The sequence below is a fragment of the Strigops habroptila genome, chromosome 11 (assembly GCF_004027225.2).
Source record: "Strigops habroptila isolate Jane chromosome 11, bStrHab1.2.pri, whole genome shotgun sequence".
In the NCBI taxonomy this organism is placed as follows: domain Eukaryota; kingdom Metazoa; phylum Chordata; class Aves; order Psittaciformes; family Psittacidae; genus Strigops; species Strigops habroptila.
Window position 1 is genome coordinate 9132375 of NC_046360.1, and position 17519 is coordinate 9149893.

General features: G+C 40.2%; 1 protein-coding gene across 1 annotated transcript in view; it reads right to left on the reverse strand.

Annotated features, from left to right (window-relative positions):
- Window positions 1-6566: 6566 nt before the first annotated feature.
- MAPK1 (mitogen-activated protein kinase 1) overlaps window positions 6567-17519 on the reverse strand; it is a 40278-nt gene continuing 29325 nt past the window's right edge. The window contains exon 9 of the mRNA XM_030500912.1: window positions 6567-15802. The gene's annotated coding sequence lies outside the window, so the exon portion shown is untranslated. The remainder of the gene's footprint in view (window positions 15803-17519) is intronic.

The window sequence follows — 17519 nt, forward strand, 5'->3', positions numbered from 1 at the left end:
CTGACTTATTTTTCTTGATCAGATTAGCAGTAACAGTTTCATTTGTGGGTTGGAATGACATATTTACGAATTCTGTACCCTAACTACTAGATATTTCTGGTTTTTGTTTTCTCCAATGCTATCTCAGTAACTGAGATGCGAACAATCCTCTTAAAGCTGCTGAAGGATTTGGAAACGAAATAGCGTGTAACATTTTCTTCAGCTGGGAAGAGGTGCCTGGTACTGTATTGGCTCCATCTTGTGGCTGGAACTGCACTGATTTTTTTTTTTTTTTTTTTTTGTAAAGAGTTTAATCTTCTTACCATCATCCTTACATAAATATTGATTAAAAAAGCGTGTGATCTTCCTTTATAACTTCTGCAACAAATGAGTCAGATGTTTCTGGTAATAGAGAAGTAAGGAGACAGGTTAAAGACAAGATTAGCTCAAGCAAGCATCGGCTGTTTCCCTATGTAACGCTCTCAATCTTAGCATTTGATCACATCCTCCTCGTTACCGTTAGAGAAGCCTCAGCCAGGCAGTGAGAACAAGCGTCTATCAGCACTTTTTAACTCCAGCCTGCACGAATGTTGCTTTTCACTGTTAACTTGGTGTGGCCATTGAAGAAACTTGCCACTTACCTTCAAGGATTGCCTAGAATTTCTGCCAAAAACACCACAAGCACAGTGCTGTTTATTTTGGCAGCACTTTTTTTCTTTTCTAAAACAAATATTTTTTGACTGCTTGACCACCCAAACCATGAACCCAGCATAGGAAAGGACAAAACACACAGCAGAAATTATGGAAGGCTGCTGATACCCAGACTCACTGACCATATACCTCAGCAAGTCCCTTGTTCCTATCCCAGTTATGTAAATTCATATTTTGGAGTATAGCACAACTATATGTTTTCTTCAGACTGCAAAAAAGTGTAAGTAGTTCACTTGTGGCACCTTCAGTGTTGGCAGCAGGAAGGCAGTGAGCTGACAGGGTATGCTGAATTTTCTGTTCTCTTACATATCAGCTTGTATATTACTGGGTAGAGCTTCTAGCAGTCACACTAGAAATTGCATTCATCTCTCTAAAAATATTGTCAGATATGCAAGATTGCAGAGAGCAAAAAAATACAAATTATGTTTCCAGATAGTGGTGCAGGGTTGGTGACTGGGTATGTGACAAGATGCGGCTAGTTGCACACGTATTTTGGCAGCCTTAATATGAAAGACATATTCCCTGATCCATGTGACGTGGGAACAAAGAAGGTGCCTGTTTCCAAGGAGTCGCAGGTCCCAGCGAAATATGCCTGGCAAGAACAGTTTCTCTTGCTATGTCATATAGAGCATCTGTGATATCTAAAGGCGAGTGACAAAGCAACCTTACCTTGCAATGTAAGTGCCAAGTTAGAACACATTCCATAGCTAGAATTCCATTTTATATATGCTGCAGACGTGCTCAGAAATCCAAAAATAAGAGCAGGTTTGCAAGGCTGGCACATAGTGAGTTAACAGTATTAAAGTCTGAGTCTTCCTGCTGTACATCATATGTGTTTCATAAATCACATTTGCTCATAGCTGCACTGCAGTTTTATATGAAGAACTCTTTGCTAGATTTTGTACCAAGAAAATACGTTTGCAGTAAGTGTGTCACTTGGTCAGAAGGCACCAAGCACACAGCACATACACACTGTGATGTGTACTGTGCTGTACAGCTGCTGAACACTTACTCTGTTGTGCTCTGGTACTTACATGTTTGTAAAAAATGTTTTCTGAGCCTGGCACAGTCACCAGCATACCTTGTGCTACAGTGAGGCAGCACAGGGAAGGGGACAGTAGAGGAATGGGATGGCCAGGCTGTTGTAACCACAGCGTGGTTAGTGTTTTAAACGGCTGGAACAAGGGTGGGAGGAAGCTATAAAAGACTATCTTATATCTGCTCGAGATAGCAGCATCCAGCACTAAGCATGAAAGTTACCAGGCATATGTCATGGTGTGTAATAACAATTACTTAAAATAAAGACAGAGGTAACGCTGCTGCTTCACATTCTGCAGCGTGCCAGGACAGAAGGTTGACTGGTAATACAGGGATGAATGTAAATACTGCAATGCCATCTCAGTCAGTATCTGAGCTTTGTCTCTTATCCACACTGCCCATGGGGCTCAGTCTTCAGCATCTTTTTCTGCATCAGTGTATTCAAAAAACATTACGTCAATGCTGGCATACTGTGAAGAATAACTGTCAAAGCTGTGCCTGCCCTTTGCTTTTACTGTGTTTTGTTTTTGTACTCCCTGGAATCTTTGTCAAGACCTTGTTTAGCCATCTTTTTTTCCAAGAGCTTAAAAAATACCCACATTCCAGTGCTTTGTTTCTGATGTATCTCAAACCTTTAGGCTCTAAAAAGAAGTGTCACATCTGCATGGCTCAGTGAGGCACAGGACAGGACCCAAGCAGCTGCTCTGGCAGGAGCACTCAAGCACAAGTCAATGTAACTCACATTTAATCAGAAAAATTATATCTGCTCTTTGTCAGTGCAAGGATTTATAGAGCAGCTAGAGCACCCATGTGGGCAGGGTGTGAAGCAGTGCATTGAAAACCACTGCAAAGCCCTCAGAGTAACTAGTGAACCAGCAAGGTCCCCTGAGTGTTAGTATCCAGAAACTTCCTGCAAGTCACTTTGCTGCTGCTGTGAACAAGATTCTGCAATCCCTTGGACATTATTACAAGAGAGAAACAGAATCACATATAAGCAGGGCTTTTAAAACGCAACAACAGTTTAGTAAAGTTAATTTTTCATGTTATCAAGCTACAGTACTGTTTCTCTCAGTCCTTTATCTTGAATTGCTCTTTTTATACTTATGACAGTATGTGCAGAGAGGAGTGCACGGGTATGGAGATACGAAGAACAGATTGTACAAAGTTTGACAACCATAACTACCATAATAAGCATCGTTAATACTTAAATTAAGAAAGTACCCAATGCTTCACCTTGCTTCTGTGCCTCATTCCCTAATGTAGTGGTGGTGGTGGTGTGCTTTATTCATAGATGGTTGGAATTGCTTGGACCCACATCAGAAGCTGGGGGAAAAAGGGAAGAATGATCAAATCAGTCCTCATGCAAGAAATTATTCTTTTAAAACTCATTTCTACTGCCTTGACCAGTTGCACTGCACAGCCGCTGTGCGACTCAGCCTGCTTTAAAAGACACACACACAACAACCAACGAAAACCAAACACCCCAAAAAAAACCAAAAGAGCCTCCAAACCTACCATGTAAAAACATAAATTATCCACTAACAGTTTCAGAGATGTGTTCCTGCTCTATACTGTCACGAGGTATAGCCTCTGATAAACAACAGAACCATAATTCTAGAGGATTTATATGATATTTTCAGAACACTTTAGGTATTATTATTATAAATTTTGCTTTTTTATGACCATGTTTAACCGTCGTGGCAGCTTTCCACCAGCAGATGGCACGACTACAGACCATAATGATTCCAACAGTTCTACAGTCACTGGAACAGGGAGGAGAGCTTTGAAGCACACAGCTTTAAGCTACAGTTATGCTTTTCCATTTCCTTTACCAGCTTTTATTTGGCTTTTCACGGAGGCAAGGTTTCCAGTGGGAGGCTGAATAAAAAGTGTTATTACATCTTTTTTAGGGCCAGTTTTCTCTCTGTTCTTTTCCTCTCTGGAGACTGTAGCATTGGTGCTGAAAAATCTGACCTGTGGCCAGGATTATTAGCAAACGTTACATAAAATGGCTTTTGATTTCTAGAATATAGATTATCTTTATGTGTAAAATCCAGTGCTTCTTACTGGGTGTTCAGATGATTCATACGTTCAAGTAAAACCAAAATACACACGTGCAACATTTCAATGATTAGACACAAACATGTCATCACAAATCCATGCTCAGTGCAAGTGAATGCCAAGGCAATACCTGAATATCCTCAATAAGTACTTGAAGAGCTGAAATGGACTCTCCTGGTTAATTAATTGCTCTCTTTCTTTGAGGAGGTGTGTGGCAATTTGTGGATAGAGATGTTTATACAAGAAATGCCACAGGCTTCATTGTTGCTGCCCACCTCTCCACCCACAAACCCCGCTGGGCTGTGAGCACCACCACACAATCTCTGTTGCACGTACAGATTTCATTCATCCAAGCGCGTTGCTTCGGAGACAGTTTTAGTTTCGAGTACCTGTTTTTTGGGTTTGTCAGAGATACCATTCAATAGCTAGCATGGACATGACATTTTATTCTGAAAGGGTTGTATTTGGAGTATGCTCATTCTTCGAACTAAGTGTCTGTTTGCTATAAATAACCTCAGTAAATGGCTACAAGCTCCTGCTTTGAGAACCTGTTTGATCCATGTTAAATGAACTGGTTCCAGAGAAATGTTTCTATGCCATGTTTGCCTCTTAATTCACTTAAAAACCTTGAAAAGAATCAGGCTCCCAAAGACTATGTAACAGTTGCAGGGAGGGAGGTTTAGAGGGAAGAATAAGGGGAAGAATTACAGGAGCAATTGAAAGCTGAGAAGCAGAAATATCCAGTCACTGAAAGTCATGAGCAACACTGAAAGGTCATTTCTATCCCCCCAACTTTAAAGGATTGATTTGAATGGAAAACAATTTTCATAGCTACTTAATGAAGTTGTTGTCAAAAATACATGTCTTAATACAGCCACTTTCAACAGGCTGCCTATATGGCAGTAAGTGAGGTAGAGTGTTGGTTGTCTGCATCATGAAAGCAAAGGTTAAATTATTTGTTCTTTGCTTATTTATTTGGCAGTATTTGCAGTCTGAACATAGCTAACACTTTTAGACAGTACCACATAGCATTTTTTGGCTCACCAGTTGCTTCTAAAACTCTTCTTATTTGTTTTTTGCCTCCTGGGCTGTTTCAGGAGACCTCCAAAGTAGACGCAAGTGCTGCGTGCCTGTCACTGGAGCTCCATAGCCCATCGCTTCAAATAACTCTACTCACACTGCAGATCATTAGGACAATTATTTTTAAAACTGAGTGCCCAAAATGTTTGCTAAACCCGAACAGTTTTCTAAAAACAGTTTCTTCCAAATTAGCTCTTGATGACTGTCACCACAATACACAAGGAAAGCAAAAATTCTGCTCCAATTTATCTTGCTGTCAACTCCATTGTACAAAACAAAGCAAGCACAGACAAAGGTGCTTGCCAAGGGTTTTATTACTGTCTCATGAGGAAGCATCATTTGCCTGTAATGACCACCAACAGTTCTCACCAAAAAAAAAAAACCAAACCCAAAACCAAACAACAAACTGATTTCAGAATTAAAGCTGTAGTGAGCTCTGCTTCCAGATGAATGTAAAGACCGGAAAGGGAGAAAAATCTGATCAGTCACAAATGTGGCATCGAAGAGCAACAGTCTGCACCAACAGGAAAAACCAGAGCCTGAAGCCAGAGGGACAGAAGATAGAGAACTGCAGAGAAGGATTCCATAGAGATATCCCAACAGGAGGAACAGCATTAAGGACCCTGTATTTCAAATATCCCATTCTTCTGTTTCCCCATCTCACCTGCCCCAGCTTGGGCAGGCTTTTCCATGGCATAGAGCAGAAGGGGTTTTACCTGCGTACACAAAAGGTGGCTGACAGGAGTCTCAAGTAGCTGGGAATGACAAGTTTCTTGTGTCTCCAGCACTGCAGAAAATATAGCCATTTGATTACTTCCTTAAAGTATTCTGTAGGACTAAAACACTCATCCCACAAAGAAAAGGCATGAAAAGCCTGAAACATTACATTTCATCTATTGCTACACAGATCATCGACAGGCCCTTCACAACACACACACAACGGCAAATTGTTCAGAAGAACTTAACATCTGAGCGCTAATTAGATCTCCTCAGGACTGTTTCTAGCCAAGGAAGGGAACACTGTCTACGGCCATGTACCCACCAGCTCCTGGCAGTGCCTACCGTACCTTTTCTCCGGCCTGCACACCCCTGGAGCCACGCAGCCTTTGTTGCTCCATTTCTGACAGCATGCCAGCCACGAAGGGAACGCAGCACAGCAGCCTATCTGGGTTTTTTTAACCAAAACACAGCACTTTGTGTTCTCTGCACAGGTCAGACCTCTTCCACTTTTTCCGCCATGCTCTCAATTGGATAGGAAACAGACAGTGCTTTGCTAGAGCTGATAGGCTCCAAGGACAAAGCGCTACCACAGCAACAGTTTCCTAATCAGCTCCCAACTGTAAATAATCTTGTGCTCTCTACTTGCTACAGGGACTCTAAGAGATATTTACATTAAAATGTACTGTTGCTCCACTGACAATCAATTAACGTAAGTGTTGATCTGCTGTCATCCAGCAAATTATGTTGCAAAGTTACTGCCTAGAAATAATTGCTGTCAATGCTCTAGTTGCCTGGAACTTGTTACTAGGGCCAGATTGCTGTGGAGGCTACTCACCACAAGGTTTCTTGTGAAAGCACCGACACCGGCTTTATGATCACCAAGCACAATGTGCAGGTCCTTCAGGAAAGCGCAGCTGAGGTTTACAGCTGAGGTAATGTCACACGTTTACAGAGCAGCACCACAAATAACTTGACCATGTGTTTACAGTAATTTTATTTACAAGTTACCACATGACACCTGTAGTACACTACAGTTTTTATAACACCATTAGCAGTAAAGTAAGTCACATCTAAGAAGAGTAGGAGGCAGCAGAGAAAAATGTGCACAGAGAATGCAGAAAAGCTAGTCAGTTATAACTGAAAGTAGGTATTTTTCTACAGACTTTGAAAGCGAGGAGGAATATACATGTTGAGAAGAGCAAGTTCTTCAGCCCTGTTATTTCTACAGCATTAAAATTTTTGTACAGTGACATATTAATACGATGAATCTACACACTAGCAGTCAAATGCAAGTGGTGGGGAGACAACTGTCTTAATATCTTGCCCTTTTGAGCACCCAGAAATGAAAAGCAAAGCTTCCCTCTTTGAAGGGAAAGTTCTCCAGGGCTGGTTTACTTGCAGAGCCAGTAGCACAGAATTGCTACTGGTGGGGCAGGAGGGACAGAACTTAAGACTAGAGAGTTCCCATGCATTGCATATTGCCTGCGCGGTCTTATCTGCTCTCGAGTTAAGTAGTTGGTGAGCAAAACAAGTTGCAGCATTCCATAAGTCTTTTTACAGTGCCGTGATCTAATAAGGCTGAGCATAGCTTAGCAGAATTCAAAAATCAAGAGAGAAAAAGGAGCCCTTCCGCTCTCTGATAATCCTTGGCTCTAACGATGCTGGTGTTGAGCCTGGGCCTTTCTCAAAGAGGAAAAGCGTGGAGGAGCAATTCCGGAGAAACACTCTAGATCTAGATGTATTCTGATGATAAGACTCAGAAGAAAATAAGCTTAATGCAGCATCAGATGCAACACTTTTCTGCTTCAAAGTACACCAGCAGCTTCCAGAAAGCAAACAAGTTTTATTCAGGGCCTTTTCTTTTCCCACCCAGACATCTTTAATAGCCTGGAGCAACTGTCAATGCACATGATCCATGCTAGCGGCTGGAAAGACAATGAAAATAAAAGCTGCACAGTAATAATTATTTCCACTACTAACTAACACACAGGATATATTGCTTTTGGTACAATGCCATTTATTGTCACAAGAAGAAAACCAGTGATTAAGTTGAGCACACATGAATTATGCAGACCTTTGCCATGCTGGAACAACAGCGTGTTACACTTAAGAGAAATGTCACCATGTCAGCTGTGAAAACAGCTTAATACAGCTCTCCCAAAATACCAAACATATGCTCAAAGTTTGTAAATTAAGTTTAGCTCCAAAAGAATGCTTAAGAAATGACCACAAGTTTTTTTTTTTCCTTAATCCCTCCGCTTTTGTCTGGAGTGCTGCACTTATGCTGCATGTGAGAGCGAACACAAAATCAGAACACGTAGCTATAGCGGCATCAACAACAGGCATTTAAGTATTTCTGAGCATGTAGCTGGCCTGCGGAAGCTTGTGTTCCCTCCACATCTGTGGCATACCTGATTAAAAAGCCTGCAACAGTATATACATGTACAAAAACTAACAAAACGCTTTGCAAAACCACAGAATGCATTAAAAAGTCTAAAGTTTGAGCTCTTGAGTCTATGATGTCTCAACTACATGTTAAGAGTATTTGTGAGCTTTAACACTTCCAAGAACATAGAAAGATCTTTTAGTCAAAATTTCCTTTAAAGTACTAGCTATGGCAATGAAGGGTGAACTAGAGAAAGACTTGACTAAAAAATCTTCCAGCTTCAGTGAGTCTCAAGCCAATACACTGAATATTCAGCATTTTTGCATTTGCAGTTTTAAGGCAGAAAAACATCTTCAGAACAAGCCATTTACTCTTGGATCTAACAAAAACCCCCCAAATAACCAAAACAAACCACCAAAACCCCAGCACCACCAAAAAGGTGCATCTCCAGTCTTGTATTAATAGCAAATTAAAAGAATTTCTATGGTATTCTCTTACACCTTTGGGGTTTGGTTTGTTTTTTTTCCTAGAAAAGCCAGAATTTTGAAATAGTTTTTCGATGTGATGAAGCTTGGCAAGAGATGGTGACATTTTCCATTGTTATTTCTGGGTTTTGTTTTCAAGGTCAGCATTAACACCATAAGCTGTAATTCAGATCCCTGCCTTAGCGGGTGCCATCCTGGGCACAGCAGTGACTGACTGACAGCAGGAGAGGGGCCACACTGCACTGCACTGCACAGGCATCCTCCCCAGAGCCAGCGACTGTAACCAGGGCCCAGCTCTATGAAGCACAAGCTGTGTCCTTGGCTCAGCTTTACAGAAGAACAGAATAAAAAAGCAAACAGAAGTTGAGCTGTGAGGCTGTATGTAATCTACAGCCATACGAGATAAAGAAGAGCAATGACAAAGAGAGTGAAGTCATGGAGTCAGTCATAGCAGACAAAGGACTTTGGAGAAAAATACCAACATGGAAAGTGTAAAGCCCTAAGGAAGAGAAGTGCTGCTGGAAAACAGTAACTCAGTGAGAGCAAAGGTCAGCCCAGTCTGAGCAGCAGCAGAAGGAGATGTGGAGCAGAGTACTTCAGGTGACAGCTAATGCAGTCGAGTGTCATACAAACTCACAGACAGACTCACAAGATAAACGAAAATATTTTTAAACTCTCTATTTTTAGATGAGAAAATGCTGCAAACGCAACATGCTGTTAAGGTATTTCTTTTCTGGGAAATCAGAAATAGATTACTTTAGGGCTCCTTTTCAGTCTCCATGTACAAACATAAGCTACCTCTCCTCTGTACCAAGTAAAATGAAAAGCTAGAAGGATCACACATTTCTCTAGCACACTCATTAAATGGAAAGGGAAGGAACTTAAGAAAAATGGGCTCTGTGTGTATGTGCTGAGAGGAAGATGAGAGGCAGTTTTAGGAAAGTAAGAGGAAGCTTTCAGTATTCACAAGCTATTTAAAGATTTAGGGTCAAAAAGAGAAAAGTTTGAACCAGGAAATGTTGGACTTCGGGCAGGAGTTCCCAATGGCAACCAGGAAACTCAGTGGATCTGGGTCTAATGCTGCATCTTGGCCAAATGCATTGTTCTTATGTTTAATTTTATACTGTCTTCCCAGAAATCCACATCCAGTTACCAGATCACACGTTGTGCTTCCAACAGTAGGAGCCTCAGGAGAACTCCCAGCTTTCCTGCTTACCTCTTCACTGGATTTACATCAGTTTAACTAACGGGATCAATAACCTGTTGTTTATCATCAGAAAGCTCATGCATCCTACAGAAGACAGACTTTTAGAACAACTAGAACTTGGTTAGATCCAGCTTGAATAAGACAAAAAGTAAATTGTCAGTAGCAAGATACACTGAAAAACCAGACAAAGTTCTGGAAAACACCTGAAGGAAAGCCAACAGAATAATTTCTAAAGAGGACAGAGAGCAGGGTCACAGAACAATCCTCACCTCTAGCTTCCACGATCAGCCTTCTCATGAGCACCACATGAGTGGGGCCACATTTCCAATGAGGATGTGAACACTGGCCACCTGGCAAAGCACCAGGATCTTGTTTTGCAGTCACCAAAGCTGCCTTCAGAACTGGAGTTCTAGAACTCTTCTGAAGGTAGCTGAAGAGTTTCATGTGTGGCAAAAGGACACATCAGAGTAAGATACCATCAGCATGGCACGTACCGACGCAATGAAGTCTGTAAGTCTTCTACATGCCTCAAATGGTTTTTTTAAGCTTGCCAAGTGCTATGGATATGCAATTTAGTAGAAAATAACTGAAAATGAAATGTGCACAACGGAGGCTGGCATCTTCAGTCTGCAGAGGAAGTCCTGCAAAGCTTGATGCCATCAAACCTACACTAGCACCTTTTCAGCAAACAGGGCTTAGGCTCAGAAGTAGTTCCTCACAGGCCGCCACAAGTATTTGGGTGCACCATGGCCCCATGCAGGCAGCTCGGCTCTCAGAGCATCCAGGGGGCTCTCACTGACACAGGCCAGCCTGCCCTAACCACGAACCCACACCCGGACCCAAGGGACTATCTGTGGTTTTTGACTCCAAAGCTTGAGAGCGCCTGCTCTGCTGGAAGCCTGCAGATGGAGAGGATCAGGTCCAGTCCTGGTGAAATACAGGAAATAGGCATGATATTTCAAAATAACCCTGCTTAAATAAGGATTGCAAAAGTGTTATGTCAATCAGCAGCTTGTCAAAACCTCCATCGAGACAAGCTGCAGTGTAGTCATACGTTGAAGTAACTCACTGAAGTACACACTGCTGTCAATACAGCATTCTGCCAGGGCGGAACAAAGAAAGCAAGAGGCAGCTACAGTCAACAAAAACGTAAGAACACGCATAAACCTACCTATGGTGAAAACAAAATTCTCTAATATTCTGGGGAAAAATTACATACTTTGCTGTGAAAGTCAAAGAGGGGATGGAGAGATGAATTCTGACAAGCCCATTCTCAGAGTTGTTGCAGACCTGCCAGTTACAGCTAAGCAATCTTTCGCTTCAGGTCACGTTTTCTGTGTTTTCATATTGACTAGAGAAGTTTCTAGCTGCCATTATCCAACTATACCTTTTAAGAGTTTGGTTCTTTGGCACAGTATGATTTTATGCTAAAAAAATAAATTAAAAATTCATTAAAAGCCCATTACAGTGATGAAAACTGATCTGCAGTGCTCCCAGAAATCACGTTTCAAATCCTTGGCCTGAGAGGAACCCTTCTGCAGTAAAATGAAAGCAGGATTGCTCAAGTAATTATTTTCAAAACTTCACGGGAGCAGTGATAACTACACAAATACCCACGTAAAGAATGTCAAAAAAGCCTGTGACATCAGACGCACTGGAACCCACATGAATTACTCTGTGCTCAACAGTTCAAAACGCTATTTCATAACTGTCTTGCACTGAAGATGAAACATTTCTGCCCATCTATAAAGTAACTTCATCTGCAGTTTTTCGGATGGCTTCCCTAATTTAATTTCAAGCTGGTACAGTCATACAGTGGAACAAACACACTTGAGTACTTACAAATATTAAATGTAGGCTACTCACTACTGCAGCACTCGAGTGACAGTCATGTTTTGGATAAGCCAATGAAATACACATCAGTGTATTTGTGGTTTATAAAACAGCAGCTCATTTTAAAGCAAAATTCCAGTCATTCTATATATGCACAGCACTATGCTGATTTGGTAATACAGGGACACAATTTAATGATTTTCTTTGCATTTGTTTTTACAAGATTCAGATGCCAAAAACAAAACAGAACATTAAGTTACCTGATTTAAAAAAGAAAGTCACATACGTTTACAACATCAAAAGAATAAGACGAAATATAAACCTTTGCTACTTACAATTGATCTATACAGATTAACCAAATCACAAATCTGTCACAATATAAACGTTTAATTGTTACAATGAATAAGAACATACAGAAAATGATTTATTTTTATAAAATCTTCCTTTGCTTTTTATTTTAAACTTACCATTAACTAAATTAGCTATGCAGGACTTGTGGGGTACATGACTAAGAAGGCACCAACAGTACAAAGCAAAGACAAAGCAGTTTTGAGTATTTTAAGAGTGCTCTACACTGATACAACACAAGAAAAGGCAACAATAGTAAGTAAACCAGCTGCAACCTTTAGAAATTTGTTCTAGATTTACAAAGGTAGTCCAACTTGTACATTTCCTCCAATGTTTCACCTAGTTTGATCACAGCACATGCTACAAAAACCACTGTAAGCTTCACTTGACTAATGTGCACTTTTCACTAATTTAGTGTCTTGATTTCAATTGTTAACTAAACCATTTGGAACCACAAATGTATTTAAAACTTAGTAAAAGGATTGTTTGGACTCTTTTGTTGAAACCACTGCATTTACAAAAATATTTCCCCTAAAATCTGGGATTGCTTGAAGACATCGCTGTACAAATATAAAAGTACTATGCAAGGGACCGAACTTGTGAGTACATGGTGTGTATGTATAGACCTATATTTATACCATATCACGGTGCTGTAACAACACAATAAATTTATCAGTAACCAAGGACTATATAAACTACACTAACATAAGCAAATATATATTAATAAAGTTTAAATCTATAGTACAGTTGCTCAGCAAACATCTTCGACATGGTATAAATATACTGTAGCATATTACAGTGGGCAGCAACAACAGGTTTTTCTTTTTCTCATTCTGTAAGGAAAACCGTGCTCAACTCCTTGGGTTTCATTTGGCCACTGCCGAGCTCTGCCACCACTGCTGCTCCTGACAGCTCACCACAGCGCCCAGCCCATGTAGTGTGTTGCACGCTGCAGACTGGTGAGACGTGTAATAGGGATGAGGAAGAGCCTGGCGACAGGCAGGACAGCAGAGAAAGACAGTTACTTGCCAAAGCAGCCAGGAGAATTTTGTTTGCATATTTTTCTTCAGCTGTAAGGTTGGAATGTTTTTGACAGTGAACTGTTTACATTCCTTATTCCCAAAGCATCTTTACCATGAAATATGCATGTTACTTTGATTAAGAGTTGCTGTTCTCTGCTCTAAAATATAAAAACTACATAAAGAAAAAAAATACCTATGTAAAATGATGAAATAACTGACCTAACACAGGGTTGGTATAGGCACCTTCTTTTAAACTATTTTCAAAATCTGACCAAAAAAAAAAAATCATGCTTCAGCTTTTGACATGTCAAATTCAACCCAACAATGCTCACCGAATTCTGCAAAAGACTGATAAATGTGGTTACTGATGGAGGCCAATTGGATTCAGTGAGAATAGTGAAGGAAGAAAGCCCAAAAGCACCAGATGTTCAGTAAAGCAAACCCTTGGCTTCTCACCCAGAGAGACAGAATGCAAGGGCAAGTCTACACCTCCCCAAAAATCCAAACTGAAAGAAAGCATTAAAAAAAAAGAATCGGTAAAGAGAAGGGTGAAGTAAGCTGCCGAAGTTCTTCCTTAATAAATTATAACTGAGGTGTTACAAACTAATTTCAGTAACAGTCATCTTTCCAACCATGCCAAAAATGAATCCTGTAGTAATGATGATCGTACAAGTAGCAGAGATTCTAGAAATATTTCGACTTCTCAAAACTGAGTGAGAAAAGCATTTTGGTAAAGATGTGTAGAAGTGTCAAGAGACATTCCTACACTAGTATCAACAGTCAAGTGCATATTTCAATAGAAATGGTTTTAGCATAGGTTCCACGTCACAATTCAACCATCACCTGTGCAGTGTCCCGACAATGCTCCTAATATGTTCCCCGCCACAGATTTAGGTACCACAGGAACTTCCGAATTGAAAATGCCCTTTAATGATGAACCCTTGCGTATTAAAAATTAGTTTTGGCAGACTAACACTGAAACTAGAGGAGAAAGAAAAATCTGAAATGGAATCCTGTAAGCACCCTTATCTATTGAAGTCTAGGTTAATGGCTTTCTAGATTTCTGTGAAGAGCAGACTAAATGGTATGAAGAAGCCTGGAGTTACTAACCAGCCAGCATCCTTATGTAGTACAGTAGCAATTGAACCTGATTTCCATTCAAACACATTACCCAAGAGGAAACCAAAAACTAATTCTTAATGTTAATGTGAAGATACAAGATTTAAATTTATTTCCAGGAATTACAAGTGCATTTTGTTCATATTAGCAAGCAGTCTTTATACAATCCATTCTTCACTGCTGCCAAAATAAAATGAGAAAAAGACAGCAGAGATATGAAAAGCTAAAAATAGAACTATTTTTCCTAAGTTATTTGTTGAATAGCATTTCAGTTGAACACAACTCAGAGGTAACAATAGATTATTTTTTTTCTCAATCATAGGCATGTGGCACTTAGACAATCATCTTTGCACAGAAAGCTTTAACAGTCATGCGAGGGCACAGTAATTATTTTAAACAAGGCAAATTTCTCACCACAGAGAGCAGTGGGGAAAGAAAAGGAGGCACTGCACTGGAACATAACACCTAGTAAACTCCACATTATACAATTTCAGTAACAAATACTTGAAAAGATCATTAAAAGGTATACAATTTTAAACATGATTTAGTGCTAGCTTTGTTTGGTTGTCCTAACTCAGCATTATCAGAAAAGTTTGATAGTACTTGACAACAGAACAGTACTTCATGTCATGAGCTCATGGAGGCTTGATTACAAATCACCATAGTGTAGGTTGCAAGAAATGAACTTGAGATGCTGACATGCTGTAGGAGCAAAAGTAAAATCAAACTTTCTCATTTAAAGATGCAGTGTTCCTCTCGGCAAGAATTCTGAATGTCAGTGATTAGACTCAAATGTAAAAACTATCAATCCTCACTTGAAGCGTTTCACTGGTATGCAGGATGTAGACTGAGTTTATTAACATCGTATTTTGGTTTCTCGCTTGCCACCAGACATGGATGCCTTCCACAGAGAAAAGCATTCACTATTAGGTCATCATGCCATTATGTTCTTTGTTAATCTTCCACCACACGGTGAGTAACTATAAGTTGGCGAGCTGCCACTCATTCTCTTTGCACAAGTAGTACTATGCCTCCAACATGGTTAAACTTTAAATGATCTCTTTTAGAAAAGGCAGAGAGAAAAAGGTACATATTTCATCAATACATGGAAAAAAAAAAATGTTTCTTGGATGAATTCAATTAGGTTGGGTTTCTATGTGGCTCTTACGCTGTATAGAATACCTGTATGTACAGCACAGGACACCCAAAGTGCATAAGCAAGATTAACATGAACACGACTTATGCTGCAATCCATAGCACAATGGTATAACCCGCGCTGGGTGTAACCATTTCTATTTGAAAAGGAAGTGCAAAAAAAATCTGGGATGTCACTGACTTAAAGTGCCCTGAATAGTAGCTTTTCTAAAACAAAACCAAAAAAGGAAAAAAAATAAAAAAAGAAAAAAAAAATGCCAGCGACTTCAGTAAAGTCATAAAACCATAGTTCATGGTGTAAACGTCTTACAGGTTAATGAATTATCTTCATGGATATTGATCCGGGAGTGAAAGGAACCACTGCATCTTTCAAACCAGAAAGCAAGCAGTTAAAATACGGCCAGCAGTAGGTGCACTTACAGTACAGTACTGCCACAGGTCAACATGGGCATTACGCATAGGAGTGTCAATTACAATTCTTCAGGCTTAAAAGATTCATTGAAAGCATGAAAAGCCAAAACTACCAGGAACTGCCCTCCTGAATGGCTCAAAGGAGTTAGTGGATAAGCTGAGAGAGGCCACAAGACATGACCAACAATAAAGAACTGGGAAGAGGAACAGCAACGTTTGAGCATGCCCAGTCCTTTAAGTCCTTGTCCTACAAAAAAGAGCAGAGACATATTTCAGAAAGTTTTAACATTGCCTTTTAAGATAAGCATACTTTCCTATTTCTGTGCTTTATGCACACTATGTTTGATAAGAGTCAGACACACCTTACCATGTTAAAAAAAAAGATTAAAAAAAAAGGCCAGAGACAGCGGATATCATCATGTTACCTTTTAAATTAAAACTTTCAATCTTCAAAAGACTAGGAAGATTAATCATAACTAGTGAATGAAGTACATTATTTAACTGATTAAGTACATTACGTGATTGTATGAAGTACCTGATATTTTCACACTGCTTCTCAATGCCCCGACTACAGTCAAGGGGGAAGTTTGAGTGAGACAAGCTAGCTGGTAAAGCACAGGGGGGGAGTAGAAATGCACAAGAAGAGACCATTACTGCCTGTTTTAAGCCAACTCCTGTAGACTGGCCCTCACTGGGATGTCACCTACTTATGTTTAAACTGTTGTGATGTGGAGCAGCTCGTAATTCTAACTACAAATGGCTAGGATAAATTACCAGCACATCATTTCCAAGCTAAGTACAATATTTAAATTTCAGTATCATGCTGGCCAAATCAACTCTTTGTAGTAACATTTAAAGGTAACATTTTTAGCCAACCAGAAATTTCCGTTAGCACTGGATCACCGATATCATTATCCCTAATCCTTTTATCTCTTAATCCCTCATACAACCTAGGTAAGTATGGTCTGGGCAAAGAGGCAAGCAGGAGAGATCAGAGACTACAATTCACCACAACAGTAGCTACTTGCTCTCCCTTCCTTGTTACTACAGCCTATTAGTAACAGGCTTTGTCCTACTCCTAAAAATTTCTGTCTATGTGTACTGCTTGTGCCTCTCGTACATAATGAGCTTTAGAAAACACTGATGGGAAATAAGCACCACTCCCAGAACTGTGTCCAGGTCTGTCTCTATTGGCAGCACCCAACTAGTAAGAGCCAAATACGTGAACCTCAGATTTACCCAACTTTTAGTTATTAAAATAGTTGCAAATGTTAGTTAGCATGCTTAAATAAGCAAAATACAGTATTTCTAAGGACCTGGATTACTTCATTTGTGGGCTTCTATACATTTGAATATTCAAGCCAGTGGCAACAGGAGTTATCCTAGTTAAGTAAAAACAACTGTATTTTGAAGTTTCCTCCACTTTTTTTTTTTTTCCCTATGAATTCATCATTAAAAAACCTGGGGTATATTTCAGTGCAGAAACTGAAATCCCATTTTTGCTGCAGAGGAATTATTGCTTATAGCAAAGCAACAAAGCTTCTAGGTACTGCTATCAGCACCATGGATTTCTTGCAGTGAGGAAGTTCACTGGCACAAAACCACCTTTCTGCTGGAACTGCCAACAAAGCCCAGTGACTGTAGAGTGCTGCTGCTGGAGAATAGCACAGAAAGAACTTTAAAGAGCATAAACCAGGCAGTCCAGGTTCATCTGTTGTCCTGGTTTCAGCTGTAACAGTTATTTTGCTTCCTAGTAGCTGGTGCAGTGCTGTGTTTTGGCTTCAGTCTGAGAACAATGCTGGTAACACACCAATGTCTTAGTTGCTCAGTAGCACTTACTCTGATCAAGGACTTTCCAGTCTCTCATGCTCTGCCCGTGAGGAGGGGCACAAGTCAGGAAGGAGCAGAGCCAGGACACCTGACCCAAACTGGCCAAAGGGGTATTCCACACCACAGCACCTCAT